Source organism: Oryctolagus cuniculus, chromosome 5 (assembly GCF_964237555.1).
Source record: "Oryctolagus cuniculus chromosome 5, mOryCun1.1, whole genome shotgun sequence".
NCBI classification, from domain to species: Eukaryota; Metazoa; Chordata; class Mammalia; order Lagomorpha; family Leporidae; genus Oryctolagus; species Oryctolagus cuniculus.
The window spans coordinates 49,887,850-49,899,975 of NC_091436.1; the positions used below are offsets into that span (position 1 = coordinate 49,887,850).

The 12,126-nt window shown below is 37.7% G+C and overlaps 1 long non-coding RNA gene across 1 annotated transcript in view; it reads right to left on the reverse strand.

Annotated features, from left to right (window-relative positions):
• LOC138849735 (uncharacterized) overlaps positions 1 to 12,126 on the reverse strand; it is a 73,997-nt gene that overhangs the window by 19,396 nt on the left and 42,475 nt on the right. The window contains exon 2 of the long non-coding RNA XR_011388867.1: positions 8,293 to 8,393. This is a non-coding gene — a long non-coding RNA (uncharacterized lncRNA). The remainder of the gene's footprint in view (positions 1 to 8,292; positions 8,394 to 12,126) is intronic.

Genomic DNA, 12,126 nt, shown 5'->3' on the forward strand with positions numbered 1-12,126 from the left:
CTGTGTAACTCTGACTCTCAAATAAATAAATAAAATCTTAAAAAAAAAAAAGACTAAAGCTAAAACTCCAGTACGGGATGCAAACTTTGAAGTGGCATAAATGTGAGCATTAACAATCAGGATTCATTGAGCCAGCTTCTTTCTTAAATCGATAGAACACACTGTACCACAATGCAGCTTTACGGAATTTTGAAGCCATACTATATTGATGTTTTTAAAATAGCCCTAATATGTGTTATAAATTTTTTAATAAAAAGGTAGTTATTTACATTAGGAATAAAAAATCATTTAGTGATTGAAAAATTAGGAATAAATGTATGTTAATATATTAGAAAAAATTTCTTAAATCATATAAATTATATACAAAATCTAGCTTATGTATCAACTTATGACTATTTCTACATGGATGATAATGTTGAAAATAATAGTCATTCTTTTGACAACATTACACCAGAGAGACAGAACCTTATTATTCTCCTGTCCTCATTCTTAGATCATAGGTCCTTAAGGAAACATGATCCAGCTGCTTCATTTTAGACCAGATTTCATTCATCTTGTAGTATCAAATTCTACCAAAGGGATTTGCCCACAAATTTAGGATTATTGTTTCCTCACAGAATATGTATATTTTTCAAATTAAATTTGAAAAAATAAGAAGACTACAGAACGAGACTCCCTTAGATTAAATTTCAGTATGTTGGCCGGCGCTGCGGCTCACTAGGCTAATCCTCCGCCTAGCGGCGCCGGCACACAGGGTTCTAGTCCCGGTCGGGGCGCCGGATTCTGTCCCGGTTGCCCCTCTTCCAGGCCAGCCCTCTGCTGTGGCCCGGGAGTGCAGTGGAGGATGGCCCAGGTGCTTGGGCCCTGCACCCCATGGGAGACCAGGAAAAGCACCTGGCTCCTGGCTCCTGCCATCGGATCAGCGCGGTGCGCCGGTCGCATCGCGCTGGCCGCGGCGGCCATTGGAGGGTGAACCAACGGCAAAGGAAGACCTTTCTCTCTGTCTCTCTCTCTCTCACTGTCCACTCTGCCTGTCAAAAAAAAAAAAAATTCAGTATGTTACAGGCTGGTGCTGGGGGGCAGCAGGTTAATGCCCTGGCCTGCAACACCGGCATCCCATATGGGTGCTGGTTCGAGATTTGGCTGCTTCACTTCCCATACAGCTCTCTGCTGTGGCCTAGGATAGCAGGGGAAGATGGCCCAGGTCCTTGGGCCCCTGCAGCACCATGAGAAACCCTGAGGGGGCTCCTGGCTCCTGGCTTCGGATTGGCACAACTCCGGCCATTATGGCCAATTGGGGAGTGAATCATTGGATAGAAGACTTTCTCTCTCTCTCTCTCTCTCTCTCTCTGCCTCTCCTCCTGCTGTGTAACTCTGACTCTCAAATAAATAAATCTTAAAAAAAAAGTTTGATATGTTCATTTTTGCCTGTGTCTATTACCCACTTACAAATCACGTTTCATTTCTGAGGAGCATTATTATAAGATCTGGCAATCAGGATCACTTGATACAGCTTCCTTTCTAAATTGACATAATTGCATATCATAATAAAATAAGGATTCTTGTTTTTCTAATTTGAAATAAAGCTGGAATTCCAACACTTAAATAGTACCACAAAGAAAAAAAGACTATAATATTATGAAATTCATAGAAACTTAATACAAAGAATATTGTGATAAACCACAGATCCTCAAGCAAGTCTTTACTTGTCACCCATTTTTATTATTTACTTATTTGTTCACCAATTTTTACTTTGTTTCAGTGCTTTCTTTCTTGATTACCCTTGGTATTAGTGGAAGCTCTCCTGGAAATAACAGAAATATACTCATACTGGCTTAAAAACAAGAAGAGCCATCACAATGATTAATTTTGTGTGTCAATATGTCTATATTATGGCATTCAGTTGTTTGATGAAACACTGATATCGACATCACTGTGAAGGTATTTGTTAATATGATTTATTTAAATCAGGCAACTTTGAGTAAAGCACATCACCCTCCTTAGTGTGACTGATCCTCATCAAATCTGAAGGCAAAAGAATGATGATCCTATGGAATAACAAGAATTTTGCCTTCACTGTTTCTTCAGACTGAAGATTGCAACATTAACTCTTCCCTGGCTCTTTAGCTGACCTGCCAGCATCCATAATATTGTGAGTCAATTCTTTGAAAAAAATCTCACTTTGCCTCTGTCTCTGTCTCTCTCCATATATCTACATCTACATCTACATCTATATGTATATCTATGTCTATATCTATATCTATATCTATATCATCTATATCTATATCTATATCCTAATCTTTCTTATTCTGTTACTCTGAATAACCCAAAGGAGGTATAGCACAGAGTTCTGGCTCTATTTCTCTGTGATTCTCTTGGTCCTACTCACTTATGAATTTTGATGCTATGCTTAATCTGTCTCCAATACAAAACACGATTCTTGCCAGCAATGAATACAGACATAAGTCATGGAGTGAAAGTCATTTCCTGCAGTCAGATTTGGCCAGCTATATCATGTGCCCATGATTGCACTAGTAGTTGCTGTTTTGCTTTCATCTAATTTCTTAAAATAACTGCTGGTCAAGAATATGAGATTTATTTGAGATGTGCATACTTTAGGACCTACTCAAGAACCCGTTATGTTATCAGATACCAGTAAACCTTGCCTTACATAGTTGGGGAATATGCTCCCATAAATCGTTTGTGTTCTTTTAAGGTAAATGAAAGAAATCTACTGTGGCCAGTCTACTCATTCTGAATTGATGAGTAATATGCTCCATAGGCACCATTTTGCAAGCTATGCAACTTGGTGTTACCTTCAACACTTCTAGATAACCTTGAAAGATAATTGTTATATTTTACATATTTTCACACAAGTCCTAAAGGAAAAGCAAAACTAATAAAAAGCATTTTCCAAGATTGTCTTATCAATTGCATTGCACCAGAATGGTTTATATTTTGGTAATTAAACACATAATCTGTATCCTCAAAGAAATTTCCACATATTAAGAATGTAAGTTCCACTTACAAGAACTATTTTACCAATTAATCTTTTTTAAAAATATTTATTTATTTATTTAATAGCTAACCATATACTTGGTTTCAACAAAGACCCAAATGTGAAGAACTAGGTTTCTTTATCAGGAAAACATTCTATTTTTTTGTTGTTGTTGTTGTTATCCCAAGGAGAGAGATGTCACAATCAAAAATGTCCTAGAGGGAAATTGAGATCTTTAAAAAGAAAGTTACACTATTGCACAGTAAGCATAGACTGCATATGTTACTACCCTTGAGGTTTAGTTACTGAACCTTGAACATTTCAAATTTTGTTTTCAGTATAAAGCAACCAAGTTCCCTAAACAGAATTAATCACACAGATTCAAAAAATGCCCTGAAGGATTTAAGTTCTAACCTCCAATTTCGTTATTAATATTTTTCTTCTTTATGGGATAAAGGTTATAGTCAATATTTTTGTTTAGCAAAGTCTACTATTCTTTTATTGCTCAAATATCAGCCTGGTCAAGGAAACACATGTTTAAAAATAATACTAAAACATTTTTAAAGTGCATCTTCCAGAATTGTTTAAAATACATAGAAAAAAAGGAAATATGTTAAACTAGATAACAACTCTGGATTTTGTAGTTCTTTCTTGCAAGATATTAAACTAGATAATGTCATATAAGTATCTATATTAACCTACTATGTGAAAAAATCAAGGAACTATTCACAAAAGAACTTCTCACTTAAGGGAGGCATTTGACCTAGTGATTGAGACGACACTCAGGATGCCCACATCTGATACTGCAGGGTGTGAGTACTTGTCCCCACCGCTCTCCTGATTCCAATTACCTGCTAAAGCACACTCCGGGGAGCAACAGATGCTGACTTTAGTACTTGGGTTCCTGTAACCAAGTGAGACGTCTGGATACAGTTCATAGCTTCTGGATTTGGCCTGGCACAACCCCAGCCATTGTGGGCATTTTGAGAGTGAACCAATTGATGAGAGCTCTGTTTTTCTGGCCTGCTGCTCCTCCGCACGTGGAGGAGCCGCACCGGACCGGACGCTTGTTGTTCCCCTTTTTTACAAGTCTTTTCTATAGTAAAGTAAGAATAAGTAAACAGCGAACTCCCAAAGCAAGAATGAGTAGAGAGAAATGAGAAAGAACGAAGCAACGAACTTCCCCGTGAACTCTCCAACGCACTCTCCAACCAACCCACAGCACCATGCCGTCTCTCTCCTCCTATATAGTCCTCTCCACCAATCCGTGCTCTGCTACCCACACGCTGAGCACGCTGCTCTCCTCCAATCAGGAGCAGCTCCTGCAGCTTATCAAGTTGGTAAGGGGCAGCTGGGTAGAAGCTGTTTGCTCCTCTCCCAGCGCCATATTGTGGGAGAGCAGATGTATAGAATAAGTCTTAATTCCAGTAACTTAGTCTAGTCCGAGTTGCTCCCCACACTGGCCCTCAGTCTCTCAATCAAATAACTAAACAATTGTATATTTTTTAATTAAAAATTAAAAAGGAACTTCTTTCCAAATTATTTTATAGGCAAGTTCATATGCCAGTCACTGTAAGAATGAAAAATAAAAATAAAACACTAATGATTAATAATCTGTATGCTAAGGAAAATTACATATCTTATAATATGAAAGCATAAACATATTAAATAAATTAAAAGAAAGATGTGTGATATATCTAATGTATGATGTGTTAAAAATCAGTATGTAATTAACTAGTAAGGGAAAATGCTTATAAGGCATTCTATGAAATATTTTTTAAAGATTTATTTTATTTATTTGAAAGGCAGAATTACAGAGAGAGGTAGAGACACAGAGAGGTCTTCTATCCGCTGGTGCACTCCCCAGATGGCCACAATGGCTGGAGCTGCACCGAACCGAAGAAAGGAGCCAGGAGCTTCTTCCAGGTCTCCCACATAGGTGCAGGGGCCCAATGACATGGGCCATCTTCTATTGCTATCCCAGACCATAGCAGAGAACTGGATTGGAAGAGGAGTAGCCAAGACTAGAACTGGTGCCCATATGGTGATTCAAGGCCAGGGCCCTAACCCACTGCACCACAGCACCTGCCCCAGGAATTCTATGCAATATTAAGAAACCATAAGGTACCAAGTTCTAGAAATGCTTCAAGGTAGTGGAAACAATTGAGTTAACAGTAGAGCAAATGCAATTAATGGATTTAAGTATGCAAAAATCATTGGCCACGTGTAATATAGACATATTGACACATCAGAAACTTGTAAGTTTTATAATAAATATGTACAAATTTCTTTTTTAAAAAATTTATTTGGCAGGTAGAGTTATAGAAAGTGAGAGAGAGAGAGAGAGAGAGAAAGGTCTTCCTTCCGTTAGTTCACTCCCCAAATGGCCGCCACGGCTGGTGTTGTGCCGATCCGAAGTCAGGAGCCAAGTGCTTCTTAGTCTCCCAAGTGGGTGCAGGGACCCATGCACTTGGGCTATCCTCCACTGCCCTCCCAGGCCACAGCAGAGAGCTGGACTGGAAGAGGAGCAATTGGGACTAGAACCCGGTGCCCATATGGGATGCTGGCGCCATGAGTGGAGGATTAACCAAGTGAGCCACAGTGCCGGCCCCTGAACAAATTTCTATATTATAAAAATATGCTTGTTAACCCAAAATGAGGAAAATGCATAGATTCAGTAAAGCAGATATAAGATTACCAGCAACATCTGAAAACACAAGCAATGTCACTAATTGAAAAAATGCTGAAATGATGCATGAATTATCAAAGTAGACATGTTAAAAACTATAAAAATGAAAGCTGTTGGAATGTGATGAGATTGTCATTCTTAGCCATTAATTCTTAAAATATGAATTTACAGTTTAAATATCAAAAATTTTTCATGGTATTTAAATTATTTCAAAAAGTTTTTTTTTTTTTTTTTTTATCCAGTAGTTCAATCTATGATAATATATTTAAAGAATTAATGTAGCATGGAGCCAGTTTTGTGGATCAGCGGATTAAACCTCTTACAATGCCAGTTTCCCTTATGGGAGTGCCTGTTCCAGTCCCATCTGCTCCACTTCTAATCCAGCTTCCTCCTAATGTGCTTTGGAAAATAGCAGAAGATGGCCCAAGTGTTTGGGGCCCTGCCATCCATGTATGAGATCAAGATGGAGTTCATGGCTCCTGGCTTTGGCCTGGCTCAGACCTGGCTATTGCAACAGATCTCTCTCTCTCTCTCTCTCTCTCTCTCTTTCTCTCTCTCTTTCTCTATTTCCCTGCCTTCAAATAAATATATAAATACACATTACAAAATAATGTGGCATTAAAAAGTCAATAATGATATTTATTACTACATTTTTATACAATATAATGTTGGAGAAGACTAAATATCCTACAATCTGAAAAATTCAACAATTAAAAGATTCATGACATGAAGTGTAATGAAATCAGTACAAATGAATTTTAAAATACCAAAGTCATATGTTGTTAATGTTATATGAATTATACAAAAATAAAATCTATTTTAAAAAATATTTTGCTAAAACTATTATATGTAAATTATCAATTATATATAAAATCATAAATATATAGATCAGTATATATCTGTATATATTTCATATTTTAATATTTTCTAAAATAGCAAGATTTTTATTTATCATTTGATAATCTATGCTGTAAAATTAAGTGACAAAAATACAAGAGGATAATTAATACAATGTTAACCATTTAAAGACAAACAATGAATCAGAATTTTACCTCAAATTTTCATAATTTGCAACAAATATATACTGAGAATATTGACAACTATGGAAAATGAGAAATATGAATTATCCAGGTGTCACTGTCTTTAAGGAGAACTGTTTTCCCCCTAAATGCTAAGGGAATTTATGGCATTGATTTCTTTGTAAAGGATATTTGGTAATATCCGCAGAAGCAAACACACAAAAAAATAAAAATTGGTTTTATGTACTCATTTCTTTCCTCAAGTACCAATGACACTTGTGAATATATGAGCATGATTACATTGTTCTTATATTTCTGTGGAAGCAAGTATCCATGATATTGAAGGTGTGTAATCAAGTTAACACAGATTTTATGTTATACACTGGGGAGTTCTAAATTGCAGAAGTACAGTGATGGATCATCATAGTTTTCTTTGGATGCTTGCTTCAGATACCACTATTTAGATTTTTTTTCCTTTTCAAAAATTAGGTATTTGAGAAGAAAATAAGTATCAATCATGACGGCAGGAGGGGAGAGCTCCCATTTGCAGTTCACTCCTAAAATGTCCACACCATCAAGGTGGTGCTGAAACTGGAGCCAGGAACTCAACCCAGGTCTCTCAGGTTGGGTGATGGGGCCTAATCTTGTGAGCCATCACTGTTGCCACCTGGGGTCTGTGTTAGCAGGAAGCTAGAGTCAAGAGTGGAGCTTAGTGTCAAATCCAGGCACTCCCAAACGGGATGTGGTGCAGCTCTACTTGATATTAAATTTCTTCTTGTTGAGTCTTTTTTTTTTTTTTTTTTTTTTACAGGCAGAGTGGACAGTGAGAGAGAGAGACAGAGAGAGAAAGGTCTTCCTTTGCCGCTGGTTCACCCTCCAATGGCCGCCGCTGCAGCCGGCGCACCGCGCTGATCCTGGCAGGAGCCAGGAGCCAGGTGCTTTTTCCTGGTCTCCCCTGGGGTGCAGGGCCCAAGCACCTGGGCCATCCTCCACTGCACTCCCTGGCCATAGCAGAGAGCTGGCCTGGAAGAGGGGCAACCGGGACAGAATCCGGCGCCCCAACCGGGACTAGAACCCGGTGTGCCGGCGCCGCAAGGTGGAGGATTAGCCTATTGAGCCACGGCGCCGGCTCTTCTTGTTGAGTCTTAAAATGATACGTTTTTATTGCATAGTCTCAGGTCATTAGATATGTAGCGTCAAAGTTAAATAATTTTCTAAATACATATTTTACAACCTCATACAGAAGGGAGCTAAAAAAGATCTCCGTGATATCAAATACTTGTGAGCAGTAATAAATATGGCTTTCTAGGCAGAATAAATAAAACAGCTGTATAATCCAAGTATATTTTATAGAAAATCATTTGTTTTAAGAGTTCTTTAATTTAGTACCTTGAAAAGGTAAATTTTAAATGACACCACAGTGTTTCTCTGACTTTCAAATAAACTTTTCAAATAAAAAATAAATTTTCAAAATGACGCCAAAAGAAAACTATATACAAGATACCATTGAATATTTTCAACAAATGCCAATCAGAATCCTGAAAAACAATTGATTAGAAATGACTAGAAAGAAGACATTTACATACCAGTTAAGATGCTCACTTCCCAAACTGGAATGCCTGGATATGCTTTCTGGTTCCAGCCATGGACTCTAGATCTTGACTCCATTTGCCTACTGAGATGAAACCTGGAAGCCAATGCTGATGATGCAGGTAATTAGGTTACTGCCACCAGAATTGGTGCAGGAACTGGCTTTGGCCCACAGCCAGTCCTAGCCATTGCAACATGTGAGCAGTGAACCAGTGACTGGCAGCTGTCAGTCTCTGCGAGTGTATCTGTATCTCTCTGCTTCTGAAATAAAATTTCTAAAAAATGGAAAATACTTCAGAATGCTCATTTGCATGTATATAATTTAATTTATAATGATAATAAGAGAATCATATTGTTTAAAAGTACACTAAATTATCACCAGGTAAAGAGGAAGTACTTGCTAACCTAGCAAATTCTAGTTGCAGTGAAAATGTACCATTTGAACCCTTATTACATTATTAATGTTAATAGCTATCATTTTAAGATTTATTACATAGACATTTCTATATCTATTTTTATATATGTAGTTTCAATAAATAAAAAAACTTCCAGCAGACATGACTTCAGAAGTTAGTTTCTTGATCATTTTTTCATTTGTATAAATAAAACAATAGAAATAAATATGTAAATGTTAAGTAATACACAGTAATAACTAAAATAATACAAAGCACAATAATAATCAGAAGATACTCCCAAATACCACATTAGGAGATTGTGCAGTAAAGGACTGTCATTTATTAAAGAGAAAATTGATTTAGTGAATTGTGATGATAAAAGATATTGTAGTTTAGAATTGAAAGGCGATTATAGAAAAGTTTACTAATACTTAAATATGAGACATCCAGAATCTGATTTAAGTAGTTACGCTGCAACTCCTTTACCAAATCCAAATGCCCATTAGAAAAAGTAGAAGGGTGGGCTTTGTGGCAAAGCAGATAAAAGTACCACCTGCAATACCTATATACCATATGGGCACTAGTTTGAGGCCCAGGTGATCCACTTCTGATTCAGACCCCTGCAAATGCACCTGGGAAAGCAGTGTAAGATGGCCTGAGTGAGTAGGCCCTTTCACCCAGGTGGGACACCTTGAAGAAGCTCCTGGCTCTTGGTTTTGCCCTGGGCTAGCCCTGTCTGTTTTGGCCATTTGGGGAATTTGGAGAGGGAGCCAGGGAATGGAAGATTCTCTCTCCTCCCCACCTCAACTCTGCTTTTCAAATAGATGAATGAATCTTAAAAAAAATGAAAAAGAAAACAGTAGAAATTGCTTTCCTTTTTTACATACTCATAGACCTGTGTATGTATGGGTTGCTGGGTGGTTCCTCTGCATGTATTATTCAAGAATTTGGCCTTTTTCATCTAGCAAAACTTAGGTTGTAATGAAATCAATAGAAATGAATTTACCATGTTGAAAGCTATCTGGTCACCATCAGCATGCACTTGAGAGAAAAGTACAGAGATCTTGGAAGGGTAAACTTATTTCTTAGGTCTTGTTCCATAAGCAGCACATATTTCTTTTTCATTGGATCCACTTCCAAAACGCACAGCCATAGAACAGGGAATGATAGTCTACTGATGAGCTTAGGAAAAGGCAGAAATAGATGCTGATGGACATCTAGCAGTCTTTACCAAAGACAATGTGAGTAAAGTGTCACATGTAGAAAACGTTAATATTTCAAACTTCTCACAACTGTGTATATAAGTTGGGAGTGAGTTATCACATCCATTTTGCAGGAGAAGTTTGAAGACACCTATAACATCCTCCCAATTTTCTTCCTTCCCCTCATATAGATCCACATCACTTTCTATGGAAAATCAGATTTGATTAAGATGTGGAACACATCACTGTCTTTACATTGAGTCGTATTGTCAGATCACTAATACACATATGACTCTGCTTTTCTGTTTTGCTTTTTATTTCTGTGTGCATGAATTTCTGTCTTAACAATGCATTTTGGACAAAAGATTTGAAGGCATAGAACCAGTCACTGTTTTGTCAGGATCCCTAAAGCACATGAAATCTTTGCATCTCAATCCAAAATGAGGATTTGCTAGCTACTAATAGATTCCTTTTCAGAATCCTGTTTGCCTACCCATGTATTCTCATGCTGTGCCCTCTTCCCTGGTTTCTGTTGTAGAGATCTGCTTGTTTGTTGTTTCTCAGCATCCCACCCTCAACTCCTTAACTGTTTTAACCAATACCAGCTTTAACTCCCACTGCGACCCTCTGCTGGTGTGTCTGGATCAGCTTCCCCAGTGCCTTTGGTGCCTCAGGGGATAAGTTTTTTTTTCTCTGATCTATCTCCCATGCTCTCCTTTGATACTTACACCCTAACTGGAAGAAATTTAAATTCACCCAGAGGCCTCCACAGGAAGTATAATTTAAAATGCTGAGTATAAATAAATGAATAAAAATCTAGAATGGATGTTACTACACAACAATAACTTCAAACAAATGACAATGGAAGCAGCACAACCAGAAATGACTGGAGATATGCAGCCTTTCTTCTAACACAGATTACAACTTGTGAAAGACAAGGCAATGAGTTTCTAATTTCAGACCTGTCACTTAAATCTAGGTTTTTTTTTTTTTTTTTTCATTTTTATTCCACTGTAGCTTTGAAATCTTAAGAGACATGTGAAGGTGCATTAAAATTTCTTTGACTTACTTGAGATTTAAAATAACAAGAATATAACTTGCCACAGAATGTCTAGAAACATTCAAATGACCCTTGATATTATTTTAATACCTTTGAAGTACATTACACAGAAGGATTGAAATAGTTTCAAGTGGGATTGAGAAATATATGTAACTGTACATGATGTGACTTCTAGCTGCTCCTTAGACCACGTTTCCTGCCCATAGGGAACCAACACAAAGTAGTTCAAAAGTGTACAGCTTTTTAACTCAAAATTATCATCTATATTAAACATGCTCAGGAGAATAGAAACCAGTATTTTTCATTGTTCTAAGTTTCCTGCCATGACTTCACACAATTCCATGTGATACACTTTAAGAAGTACAGAAAACCAACTCTTCTCAGGTTGGTGAGAGAAATCTTGACATTTTCAGTGTGGTACCAACGTGGGGTATTTCAATCTCCTTTTCTTTTCAATCTAAGAATTTAGTAAGTAATTTTCCAGACGCATTGGCAGATTTTTTAAATGATTTTTTAATTTGTTTTCATCTGCTTGAAAGGGGGAGAAAGAAAGAATGGGAGATAGAGAGAAATTCTCCATTAATTGATTCACTCCCCTAACTAACTGCAGTTGCTATGTCAGGGCCAGATGGAAGCCAGAAAGCCTGGAACTAAATCTGAATCTCTCATGGGTGACAGAGGCCCAAGCGTTTAAGCCAAAATCTGCTGCATCACAGGATGCATTACCTGGAAACGGTTGTAAGCAGAATAGTCAGTACTTAAACTAGCACTCTGGTAGGGAATGTGAGTGTCCTGCAAAGCAGCTTAACCTGCTATGCCACAGAGTCTGCTCCCAGATTTTTAAATTCAAGTTATTTGAGAGAGAGAGAGAAATTTCCTATCTACTGATTCATTCTCCAAATGCCATTCACAGCCAGGGCTGAGCCAGGCCAAAGCCAGGCACCGAGAATTCAATCAGGCTTCCCACATACACGGTGGGATTCAAGTACTTGAGCCACGACCATTGCCTCTGAGACGCACGTTTTCAGGAAGCTGTACCAGAAGCAGAGTAGCTGGTACTGGAAAGGAACCTTACAATTGTGAATGAAAGGGTTCCAAGTGGTGTCTTACTGACTGTGCCAAATACTTGACCCTGGTGCGATGTTTTTAATGTGTTTCCTGTAAATTTGATTA